The 13,415-nt window shown below is 42.9% G+C and overlaps 1 long non-coding RNA gene across 1 annotated transcript in view; it reads left to right on the forward strand.

The window, feature by feature from the left end:
• LOC146862344 (uncharacterized) overlaps positions 1-12,694 on the forward strand; it is a 171,526-nt gene extending 158,832 nt beyond the window's left edge. Inside the window, exon 4 of the long non-coding RNA XR_014978424.1 lies at positions 12,579-12,694. This is a non-coding gene — a long non-coding RNA (uncharacterized LOC146862344). The remainder of the gene's footprint in view (positions 1-12,578) is intronic.
• The last annotated feature ends 721 nt before the right edge of the window (positions 12,695-13,415 follow it).

Raw genomic sequence — 13,415 nt, forward strand, 5'->3', positions numbered from 1 at the left:
GCCCCACTAGCACCTGAGTAGCTGAACAGCTTCTCACAAAAGGCTTACCAACCTGTATTTTCACTGCAGCCAGCTTGGAGCCAGGGCAAGAGAGTCAGGGAATTACATGCACGTCAAAGAACCTTTTCCAGAAACGTCTCCCATTTTCCAGAGGAAGGGCACCAGGGTATAAAAATAGGCCCTTCAGACCCACTCTTCAGTTCACTATTAGACTTGTGGAAGGACTCACAGAGGCCCACCTTCTGATGTGTCCTGCTGTGCACTCTGCCAGACTGCTGTTGTGCCTGGAAGGACTGCTCTGCTGCCTGGAGTCTGCTTTGACCTCCTGTTGAGCCCTGCATCTACACCTGCACACAGGATTGCCAGAAGGACTCCATGGGCTAGTTTGCTGGCCTTTGTTCAGAGCCAGAGAGACATAACAAGCACCCACCATCTTGAACCTGCAGCAGTCTCAGCCTGAGTGGGTCATGAACCCCCTAGTGGTCTCCAGCCACTCGTGGACCCTTGGTTGTGGTGCTAAAAGAGCCCGGGATGGCCAATTTCCAAAACTGAGGACCGGGATCAACCTGCTTGCTTATCCGCCCGAGGTGCCTCAGATTGACTTTGCAGCTTCTCCTGCTACGTTCTTCTCCGCAGCAGCAAATCCCTATAAGCGGTCCTTCGCTCAGGGGTATACCTCGTGGGACTGTCTTCAGCTACAGCTCTCTACTTCGTCCCACTGGAGATTTTCAACTACCATTTCAGCAATTAAGTCCGAAGGTAAAAATCTTGACCACAGCTTTGCTCCACAGCCATCGAATGACTCCCTCCTCAGACACTCCTGCAGTCTTGCCCCACTGAACGTCTACCTTCTTAGACATTTTTGTTTCAAAATTTTGCTAAGTCCGAAATAAGGGCTGACCGCACTCAATCCACTTCTTGTATCCGAACTGCACTTCATCTCTGTTAGCCTTAACTTTCGACTTTAACCCAGTCTTGTGCAACCAGATGTTCGCGGTTGGCAATATCACTAAAAACGTTAAAAATTGATAACTTCAGGTCTACATGTTGGATTTTTGTTGCTTTGGTGTCACATAATTGATTGAAATTTACTCTATTTTCCTAAATTGGTTTTTGGATTTTTTTTTAGTTGTGTTTTCATGTTATTTCTGTTAGTATGCTGCGTAAATACTTTGCAAATTGTTTCTATGTTAAGCCTGACTGCTTTTTGTGCCAAGCTATTCAGTGATAATCACAGGTTAATTTAGTGACTTCTGGTGGTTCATCCTACAAGGGATTGTTGCTGTTGCTTGACCAGTGCTCACACCCCAGTCAACCAACAACCCAATTTCTCACACTAATGAACACTTATCCTGGTACAGCTTATGAACCAGCTACATTGGAAGAAATGGAAACCCCACAAAGTTACCACTTACCTCAGAGTCTTACTTCCATATATTATATACATTCTAATTGTGTTTCATATCTTTTAGTGAATTATAAAGAATTGGAAATACAGAGATTGCCAATGGTATATTGTATAAAAACATCAGAAGTTAGATTAGAGTCCAGAGTCAGTATATTAGTAATACTAGTCTTATCCGTAGATATCAGTACTCCTGCAATGCAGATCAGGTCCAGCTGTCCAACCAGTCAGTGTGACGACATCCAGTATTTCTGTTTCTCTCTTGTCCCATTTTACTTTCGCCAGATCTACTCCTAACCTATTTATTGTCAGAGTATGGTTAGCAGTGAGTTCAAAGATGTGCAGAAGCACTCATCACTCATGTGGGACCTGCATTGCAAGGTTAGTGCATGTTGACACAGGAGGAGTGATTCTCTCAGAGATTAAATCCTAAAATTGTAGCCTAGAAAAGGTGGGAGAAGTTAGTAAAAATGTTACAGCTTTTTACCAACCATTCGAAAAAATGTATTAAAAAGGAAAGACCAAAAGTTATTTTTATTAACATATAGTGACCAATTCCACATTTTTGTTTTAAACTACTAATCAACTGGTATACCTTTAAATGTGTTTTTACCTATTTGTTAAAAGCAATGCTTTAAATAACACATAACATTTGAAAGAGCTGCCCCCAACTTATTATAAAGCTAATTGCAAAACTTCTTTAATGATGAAATGCTGATGTTCTTTGAGGTTAAGTGAGCAAACCATTATATTAAATCACTATACTGGTAATTATGTATTTAATTACATAGGGCTTCATTACGATGGCCGAAGTACCGCCACTGACAGCCTGTCGGTGGCGGTCCTTCGGCCATCGTAATGAAGCCCTATGTCATTAAATACAATATTACCAGTACAGTGATTCAATATAATGGATCTGCTCACTTAACCTCAAAGAACATCAGCAGTTCATCATAGTCTTTCGGCCATCATACTAGGGATTTTCGTCCGCCATATGACAATGGTACGGTCCTGACACGGACCTCCCTGGAATCCCAGAAGTGCGGCGGTGCCTGATTACAATAACCCTTTCCACCGGTCGTTCTGCAGTGGTCAACCCGCAGCAAAACGGCAGGCAGAAACAGATTTAGGGACCTGTAGCGGGTCCCCTAATCCCCTGGGCCAGGGACATGGGCCCTGGGGGGCACCTATGGTGCCCCTACATACCCCTACACCATGTGGTATGCACTGCATGGTGCCTGCCACGTAGTGCAAGGATATGTATGGGGTATCTGTTTTGGCTTGTGGCAGGTGCTGCAGAGCGGTGGCGGTCGCATTCTAATTTGCCCTGTGAGACTGGCGCCATGTAGCGGGCCGTCCCAAATACGATTGGATGGCGGACAGACGAAAGTCCGCCTGCCATCCTAATGACCCCCTAATTTAGGTATTCTTAAATAGGGCACTGTCACTCGTAGTACAGAGTCTTTTTCATTTAGAGAAAATTGTGAATACAGGCCAAGTGTAGGTCACTATAGTGCAAGTAACCAAGGGGCATATTTACAATAAACTGGCAGAGTGCGGTGTAGCTCCAAAATTGCTAACGCCGTGCTTCATCAGTTTACAAACGCATGGATGCACCATAGTCACAAGAATTCATCACACTCCTGTGTTTTCCCTAGCGCATGCACTAAATCTAGCTGCCTAGTGCCAATGCAAGCAACCTTGCAACATAGTGCAAGGTTGTCTGTGTTGCAGGGAATGATTGTTCATGTGCAGGAAAGTGTCCGATCCTGCAAATCAGTGGTGTAACGAAACAGGAGGGTGCCCCCCTGCAAATTACATGGAGGGGCCTCCCTCTGGACTCACTCAGGAGCTCTCAGGCCAGGTTACTGTTCTGAGAGGGCCCCTGTAGCTCAGGGCGTCCTGCCCTGCAGGGGCCTTTGTTACGCTACTGCTGCAGATAAACAATCCATAATGGCGATTTGTAGCATCTATGTGTGCTGCTTTGTGCAGCACACATAGAATTTGCAACTCGTCATTTTAAAATGATTTTTTATGCGCATGAACAATCACTAAAGGTGATTTGCTGTTTCTATGTGTGCTGCATAATGCATTACACATCGAAACAGCGAAAATGAGGAGAAAGTAATTTCTCCTCTTTTTGCCAGGTTAAGACCAGGCTTCCCTGGTCATATTTTGGCACTGCCCGATATTTATGCCACCCTCGTAAATAGGGGGCAGCGTCAAAAACAATAAGTGTTGCGGCAGAAAAGAGGCCCTGTTTACAAGGTGGTGTTAGACCACGTCGTTAAGTGCCTTAACGCTGCCTTGTAAATAAGGCGAAGGGCTTATTGCCATCAGAACACCATCAAAAGCGATAAGCCCTTGTGTTGCAAAGTCATCCTGTGCCCTGGGCACCCCCCAACTTTTTGCTGACTGATGCTGGTGGTAACTGACTCTGACTCTGGAATCTGCCTAACCAGGCCAACGGCCAGTGCTATGCTGAAAGAAATACATTAGAATACAGTTAAAACACCTACGTACACTAGGGTACACACTGGTATGGTGGGGTTCCCCTGTGATTGGCATGACCTACCCTATAAGCCCCTGGCATATAATAGGGCAGGGGGATTGAAACTACCTAGAAGTCCCTAGTAACCTGGGGCATGGTAGTTTAAAGGCCAGCAGCTCTTTTTGCACTTTCATGTGTGCACTGCTGAAGCCTGAGGTCAGTTTAAAAGCAGCACTGGGTGCCAGGACTGCTTTTATAAAGTAAATTGTGCCCAAACTCGACTTTGGTGTTTGGGGCACTTAAAAATGGATAACCCATCATGTTTCTGCATATTAGGGACTCCCAGGGTCTCCCCTAGGTATCCAAGGGGTGGGGGTCAGATATTTATAAGGTACACCCTTATAAAAAGAGTTTTTATATGCCTGGGTATAGTAGTGAAATTTCACATTTCACTCCCCACATTGTGGTAAAGCGCTGCTCAAATTCGACTTTGATTCTAGGACCACTGTAGAGGGTGAATCTGCCATATTTCTACAGATTCAGAAACCCTAAAGTCTCCCCTACTTGCACATGGGGTGGGATTCCTGTAGATATAAGACAAGGACTTATAAAATATGTTTTTGTAAGTCCTGGTGCTGGAAAAATGGCCCAAGTCATTTTTCCCATTGCAAATCCCCTGTTACATAGGTTAAAATGGTGGGAAGTTATTGATTAATAACTCTTGATAGGAGAGGGATAGAAATGCCATTCAAAGACTTCCCAGAATGGTATTAATAAATCCAACATTATAATATTGTTGAATTTCTCCTAAAGTGTACCTACAAGAAGTTATAAGACTTTCTTGTTTGTAAGTCCAAATTCAGCCTTCCAGTGGTCTGCCCTGATGGATCAGAGTTAAGTGGATTAACCAGGCTGCCTTGAAGAGGTGATAAAGTTCCCCTGGGGTTAACCAGCTCTGCTGGCAGGGCAGTGTGCTGTTCCATGGGAATGCCAGGCCAAGGGCGGAGTCGTAAACTATGCTCTTCAAAGGGGAGAGTAGAGACCATTGTCATTTACAACTCTGAACTTCCCACCTTAGGCAGATGGTAGAATTAAGGAAGATATGAGCAGATGCAGGGGGGAGAGTCTAAGTAAATTAGCCATCCTAGGGGTGTGTTTAGCGAGCTCTTACCTCCTTGCTGGAAAAACCGGCCATTATGGATTTGGAAGATTTGATGCACTCTGGGACAAAACAATGCCACACTCTACTGGATGTGGTCCTAACTTTGAGGAGTTACCGTGCTCCTATTCGTCAGAAGTGACCTCCTGCATGACCCAGAGAACTTGGAATAAGTATCTGAGAGGGGCAGAGCCCTCCAGATCTGCTGCTTGAAACTTACTGCAGCAAGATGTGCCCTGTTGAGAAGTTTTGCTGTGCAAAGATTTCTAAGGCCTGACCTCTGAAAACTGCACCATCTCAAACTACAACCCTGTGGATTATTTTGCTGAAAAAGAACTGAAGAGTGGACTCCCTGAAAGCTAAAGGTTAAAAGAGCTCAACTGGAACATCACCAACTAAATCTACACCTTGGAGAACCATCAGTGGATCTGTAAGAGTTTTGTACCAGTGGATTGTGGGAACTGACATCCTGAACTTTCAAGGACCATCTTGGAGCTTCCAGACCCTTGGAGTAAGTTTGAGACACTTTGGGACCCCTTGAAGAACTTCAGGAAGAAGTTCAAGAAGTTTGGAGAACTTTGGAGCAACTTTGGAAAAAAGCTCCATAGAGGGACCAACTCAACCTGGTCAGCCAGGCCGCCTGCCTTTAACCGTGAGCCGGCCAAGCCATCCAGGTTCGTCCCGCGAAAAGCTCCATGGGTCCAACTTCCAGAGATTGACCTGGACTAGAAGAAATCTGAAGCCGGCGAACCCTCGCCGGATCCATGAGGAGCATCAAGAGACCCCGCGAGAGAAAGCTCCAGAAACGTTTCTAAGTCCGCTCGTAGAAAAGGTGACCGGGAGCAACCGCGAGAGCCATGCCGCCTGCCTGCCATCGCATGTCGGTCTGGATTCCTGGGTTGTCCCGCTGAAGCAATCTTGAAATATTTTCTAAGTCCGCTCCAGGGAAGTTGACTGGGACCTCGTCACAAGTCAAGCCGGCGAACCCTCACCCGATCTGGACTGGCTGGGAGCTTTGAGGACCCTCTGGAAGAAAAGCTCCAGAAAAGTTTCTAAGTGTGAAGGTAGAAACTGAGACCGGGACCTGCCGGGAGCTGTAGCCGCTCAGGGCTCTATCGCGCCCAGCCTGAAACTTTGACTTTGCCCCGGTCTATCGCGAGGAGGTATCATAATATGGTACTGTAATCTTCTAAGTGCTATATATTATTAAATCTTTGAAAATTCATATCTCCGGGTCCCCACATTGAATTATTGTCGTTTTTGTTTCATTTAAAAGATATAAATATTTCCTATTTTTATAAATTGGTGTTGGATTTTTATTATGTGTTGTGTCTTAAATATTGACTGAAATGGTGTTTTTAAATGCTTTACACACCTGTCTTTGAAGTTAAGCCTGTCTGCTCGCAGCCACGTTTCCAAGGGTTGAGCATAGGAATAATTTTCTAAGACCTATGCTGAGTCCTATCATGTGTTAGTGGCCTTATTGCCAGTGGCGTACCTACATTTGCCCCTACCAATAACCCACTTTCCAACTACTTGTAAATATGCCCCCAAGTTTTAATGAGTTTTGGGAAATTAAGGAGGCTAGGACCCGCTCTCAAAGCACAAAGTAAAGAATTCAAGAGTATAGGACCTTGTGTCTGGAAAAACGTTCCCCTTCATTTTGCTAACTTGTAACTCAAGTTTGTTCCATGATCCAAGACAGCCAGTCAGCAAGTATTTCCTGATGTTCTGAGAAAGATATATGAGTTCATTTGTAATGTTGATATAACAAGTATTTTTAGGATGAAACATCTGAGCATTTTGAAAACTGGAGAGAAATACAGAGCAACCAGGACGGTTTACGCTTATTACTTAATACACACTAGACTAGAACACAAAAGAAGCCATCCACTTATTCTCTAAATTTTAATTTCATGTTAAGTATTGAACCTCTTGCTTTGAAACATAAAATAAAGAAAAATTAAATAAAAAACAATTATGCAAACTCTGGGGTAGAGTGTGTAAAATTTATATTTTTTGTGCTGTTAATACAGAAATTCTATTCACCCGGCCATCTAGACAGGGCAGGAAGAAAACCTTTTGAAATAACTTGCTCTGGGAGCAAAACCAAGATTTATGATTGTGACAATAATTTATGGAGGGTCTGCAGGGTTCCTGGTTACACATGATCACCTGCAGGGGCACTGGATAATTGGAGAGAGAATAAAGGGGACTCATGAGGTGATGTCCCGGTGCCTATGTGGAGGGATTGTACAAGAAGATATTTTCTTTTCGAATACTAATCTTAATTGCTCAGTAGCCAGTCTCTCTTCGTATGAAGGGAAGAAACAATAGTTTATATTTGAGGCATTACATTTATGCAATGGAGACTTACCTCCAAATTATTAATTACAGAATCAGCGCGTTTAGAGAAGCATAGTGTTATTGGCAAGAAGTAGGGAAAGGCCTAATTAAATGTGTTCTATGACCACATTTAGAGAAGGCTGAGTGCTCACCCTTATCATGCTGTCATGGTATAATCTGCTTAACCCAAGTGAAAATGCTTACCATGTGACGGAAACAGGACTGTAGTTGTTACATTGAGTTAAATCTTGGTGGTCATATGATCCTATGAATTAAGTGCCATAAATAAAGTCTGATAGCAGACCAATTTTTACGGATGTAGAAATACGTGAAGATATTTTGATAAAACTATGGTGGGTTGGTGAGTAGACAGATCATTAAAAACTTGGGGGCTTATTTATGGTGGCGCAGGCCTCACAGAGCCACCCCGCGTGGCTTTGCAAGGCCTCATAGATATGTAGCAAGGCAGCGCAAAGCGCTGCCTTGCCTTTCTCAGCATCAAGGAGGTGTTCCATAGGTATTGCAGTGGGTGTTCCCACGCAACACTAATGGATTTTGACGGTGCCCCAGATTTACAAAATCACGTAAACCTGGGGCAGTGCCTAAACCTTACACCTCCCCAGAGCAGGCGTAATGAGGAGAAATGTTTTCATTTATCCTAATTTTTTCCTCTTTCCATGAGTGTTGCAAAGAATGAGGAAAACACCTCTCTAGATTGATTTTGTGCAAGAAGGTGTACCTTCCTACACAAAAAATCCTGTCAACAACGCACCATGGTGCAAGGGTACCAGCCGGGTCTGGTGGCTCAGTGGACTAATGCATCCATTGCAGGGTCCTGTGTTCAACCTTATTATCACAGGTTCAAATCTCGGCGGGTCCACTCAGCCTTTCATCCATCTGAGGGCGATAACACGAGTACCATTTAGTTGGGTAACAATGAACATCTGTTGTTTAGCGCCAATAGACCTCTGGGTGAACGTGCGCTTTACAAATACAAATGTTATGTTATGCATTGACGCTAGGCATCAAATTGTGCGCCGGCGCTGGCTGAAAGCACTGCAATGCATTGTATTTTGTGATGTAGGGCAGTGCAGCAAAAGACTTGGGGCGCTGTCCTATGCCAATTTCTTGTAAATGATGCCCCAGTTTTTAAGTTAGTCAGAGCTGCTGAAAGCATGGTTGGATCTAGTTTATTCTTTGCTCAAAAAATGTAAAAAAGACATTCATTTTTTGCAAGTTTTCTGTTTCTAACGTCTAAATAATATGCTACTATTTTTATTCTAGATGCCACTTTGTATTCATCTACTCCTTAGAATGCCTTGTAAAAACAACTTAATACAGTCAAATTACTGGAATTTTCTGAACTGATTGGCAAACATGCATGAATTTAGGGACATTTTTGCTAAATTTTAATCCGCTGATCTTGAATTTGTTGAGGGCCTCAATAATTCCGACCTACATTTCAGAAAACGCACAGCATTCTAGATTTTAAAGAAAATCGAGAGGAAAACCTTTTTTAGGTGTGGGTTTTGACAGTACAGCGCTCAAACAGATCTACTGTTTGAAATATATCTGGACAGATCTTGGTGCTCATTCGCTTTCTTTGACCAGCCTCTTTCAGCCATTAGCTTGAGACTTTGTCAATCATGCCTGTTTGTGTGCATTCTTCTGCCTCTACTTGGCTGCTTGTATTCAACAAGGAACTACTTCATACTATAGCTTTCTCTAGCCATCATTCTGTGAGTAATTTATAATGCTTAATGATGAAACAGTTGGGTGAGAGTGTGGTATATATAAAAACTAGCTATTATAATAGCTGAGTAAAACCTCACAAAATATTTTACTTTTTTTAATGTTCTCAAAAGTGTTTGTGCTGCGAAGCTAACTTCAGAGATATACCCTTTAGTCAAAAATTATAACGAACATAGCAAAAAAAATGATGAATGGTAAATTTGATACATGTATTAAAAAGCACACCTTGTTTCTTTCTTTTCTGGTGTCAGTGTCAAAAAGTGTAAATAGGTTTCTTAGAAAAAGAGCACAAAGAAGCGCTAAATACCCCAGGGTACTCATCTTATTTTCCAGTTAAACTTTTGAAGATGGTTTCGAGCTATACGAGCTGATTTCAATCAGACATTTACTATGTTTGGTATTCGTTTGCTTTAATATATAAAAAAAGTACATATTTGCTATTTAACTGAACAATATATTTATATATGGTTAGTAAAATATGAATATTTTATTGGCTCATCCAGTGGACCCACGGATTATGACTTACACATCGTAAACTCGGGCCCATAACTCAGGTTCAGGGCCTTTAGCAACTGGTATAGTCTTCGTGAATACACTATAAGGCTATATTTTAAACTGAATTCTTTCTTGGTGCATTAATGATCAGAACTAATGAATTATGGGCATGTGCTAAAATGCAAGACCTTTAAAGGTAATAAATGTCCCATTACTTAAATATTGTGATCAGCTCAAGAACAATTTATCACTTTATTACCCTGTATCAGGAGGGCAATGAGGCTGACTTTGCTCTCCACTCACTCTTTAACCTGGGCTCGACACTAAACACTTCCATTGTAAGCTGCTCTGACCTTCAACCATGTCATCCCTGCTTACTTGACCCAAGTCTGGCACCTAAACATCCAGCCACTTAACAACTCACTTTTCACATAGTCCCCTCTATACTAACCTCGCAGCTGACAGTGAAATTGTATTAAGGTCAGGAAATATCTTGACCAGGCTTTCCGCCCCCCAAGCTCCTATCTTTGCCACCAGAAACCTCAAGGAGAGACCTCAAGAATGAGACAAAAATTGCTTCGGTAGCCACAAACAGGAGATGGAAAACACTGGCTTGGGAAAAACAGACATGGGAGGCACAGATACAGGACCCAGCTACAGTCACGTGTGCTGTCAAAAACATCGTCATCCAATTGGTCTGTATTGTGTAAAGATAACCATAGTTTGTCCAGGTACATAAAAATAGGGAGGTGCGTAAAGAAAAGTAGACAAGGGGAGTCGCAAACATTGATAGGGAGAAACAGAAGACAGAGATACTACAAATATGGAAAATACATAGGGGCTTATTTACAAGCCCCTTGCGCCGCTGGCGTGTCACTTTCAATATGGGAAAAAATGACGTACCGGCGGTGCAAGGAGCTTGTAAATAAGCCCTATAGAGCCTCATTTAGAGATTGGAGGGAACTTAAAATCCTCCAATTTCTAAAGGAGGCTGTTTTTCCGAAGGATCTCAAGCATTTGGAGGCTATGTACAAGCGCTCTGATGCTGTAAACATCGATAATACTTGCTACTAGCAGATATACTCTATGCACCTTTACACAGCAAATTCTTCAGAGCTCTTTCTTTACCAAATCCCAGACCATATTCATCGCAGTTCAACCCTAGAGCAGTGTGAATTTGCCAAACTTTAAGCCAGTGTCAGGGGTTCACTTAACCTGGGTTTTCCCATTGTGCTCATGTTCACACAGTCACACATTAATTGTGATCCTGCAACACGCTTCCAAATTGTTTGTAACTTCACCATTACGGATGGAAAACAGAATCTAGACAGATAGGCTCAGATGTACGAAGCCATTTAGCATTCGTCCCATTGATAAATGCTAAATGGCCTTTTCAGATGTGCAAAGGACCAAAACCGGTTGCAATTTGCAATTTCTACCTGTTAGAAATAGCAAATTACGACCGCGATTTAGGAATCGCAAATAAGGATTTTGCGTGTTCTAAAGCACATGTACTTAGCATTTCCTGAATGCAAATCTGGCTTTAGGCAATGCTATTGCCATCAACATGCATTTTTTTAATGTGACATGAAGTGCACATATGCTCCTAGGGCATATGTGCACTTACATGTGCACTAGGAAATTCGGGGAGCCGCCAGGGGGCCCTATACCCAGAGGCACTCTTGGCTTTGCTTTGCTAAAGCACATGTACTTAGCATTTCCTGAATGCAAATCTCGCTTTAGGCAATGCTATTGCCATCAATATGCATTTTTTTAATGTGACATGAAGTGCACATATGCTCCTAGGGCATATGTGCACTTACATGTGCACTAGGAAATTCGGGGAGCCGCCAGGGGGCCCTATACCCAGAGGCACTCTTGGCTTTGCTTTGCTAAAGCACATGTACTTAGCATTTCCTGAATGCAAATCTGGCTTTAGGCAATGCTATTGCCATCAACATGCATTTTTTTAATGTGACATGAAGTGCACATATGCTCCTAGGGCATATGTGCACTTACATGTGCACTAGGAAATTCGGGGAGCCGCCAGGGGGCCCTATACCCAGAGGCACTCTTGGCTTTGCTTTGCTAAAGCACATGTACTTAGCATTTCCTGAATGCAAATCTCGCTTTAGGCAATGCTATTGCCATCAATATGCATTTTTTTAATGTGACATGAAGTGCACATATGCTCCTAGGGCATATGTGCACTTACATGTGCACTAGGAAATTCGGGGAGCCGCCAGGGGGCCCTATACCCAGAGGCACTCTTGGCTTTGCTTTGCTAAAGCACATGTACTTAGCATTTCCTGAATGCAAATCTGGCTTTAGGCAATGCTATTGCCATCAACATGCATTTTTTTAATGTGACATGAAGTGCACATATGCTCCTAGGGCATATGTGCACTTACATGTGCACTAGGAAATTCGGGGAGCCGCCAGGGGGCCCTATGCCCAAAGGCATTCTTGGCTTTGCTTTTTTAAAATTGAGATTTCCTATTAGGAAATCGCAATTTAGGAAATGCAAACAATTTCCTATTCTGCCCATTGGCGGGAATGCAATGGCATTTCCTATCTGCGATTCCCTAATAGAGATTCCTAATCTATAAGAATCGTTATTAGGGAAATGCAAATTTAGTACATATCCTTTTTCAATTCTTAAATAGTGATTCCTACAGAGTTGCTGTTTAAGAAATGCAAACGGGAAGCTTTGGACATCGGGGCCATAGTTACTAAAATAAGTAAGCAAATGCTGGTTTGATTTAGGAATGTAACATTTTATTGGTGGAATACCTTTGACATTTCTAAATTGCTCAGTATTTCTTTGACATTTTTAAATTGCTCGTTGTTTCTTTATAAATGAGGTATATAACAATTGTGCTTCTACAAAAAAAGGTAGTAATTCTGAGTTATTTTGTTTTGATTTACAGTTCTGATAATTTCACCATGTAATACGATGACGCCGCCCGTGATGAAGGACCATGGGAGTTCCTAAATCTATAGGGACCACTTTACGTACTGGGATAATGTCGACAGAAGAATTGTGTGAAAAATGAAATCAAATTCAACAATAAATGGTGACTTTCGTTAAGTTAATTAGAAAGTGCAAAGTAATTTTTGGTCGTACAAGAGACACCTTTAAGAATGCATGGTAAATTGCGTTACTAAGTAAATATTACAACAAGCAAAACTTTGCATCCTTGACTGTGCTTTTTGAGAACTACTTGTCATTCGGCATGTAGCTACTTTTCTAACTTCTATTTGGCACCTCTGGATAGAGGGTGCTTCCGACCAGCACGCCTAAAATCAGATCAACATTGATATCAAAGTTCAACGTACATTGGTGTGCAACTGTGGAACCTTGAAATACACCCATTTCACGTCTGCGTAATACAGATTTAGGGGCAGATTTACAAGCCCTGTAGGCCACATTTGCACCGCCGTTGCGTCACTTTTGTGACGCAGCGACGGCGCAAAGCCAGTGCCATGCTGCGGGGTATTTACAACATGACGCATCTAAGGAGATGCGTCACGTTGTAAAGCCCTGCGGCACATGTGGGCGTTCCGGCACGGGGGGGCGTTCCGGCGCAGGAACGCCTCGGAAAAGTGGCTGAGTGAAATCTACAAGATTTCATTCAGTCACTTTTCCAACCCCGCTGCGTCAAAACCTTATGCCTGCTTGAAGCAGGCATAAGGATTGACGCAGCACGTTAGGCATAGGGGCACCCCGAGCCTTGCTGAAGTTGCGTCGCGCTTGTGACGTGACT

Source organism: Triturus cristatus, chromosome 2_2, assembly GCF_964204655.1.
Source record: "Triturus cristatus chromosome 2_2, aTriCri1.1, whole genome shotgun sequence".
NCBI lineage: Eukaryota > Metazoa > Chordata > Amphibia > Caudata > Salamandridae > Triturus > Triturus cristatus.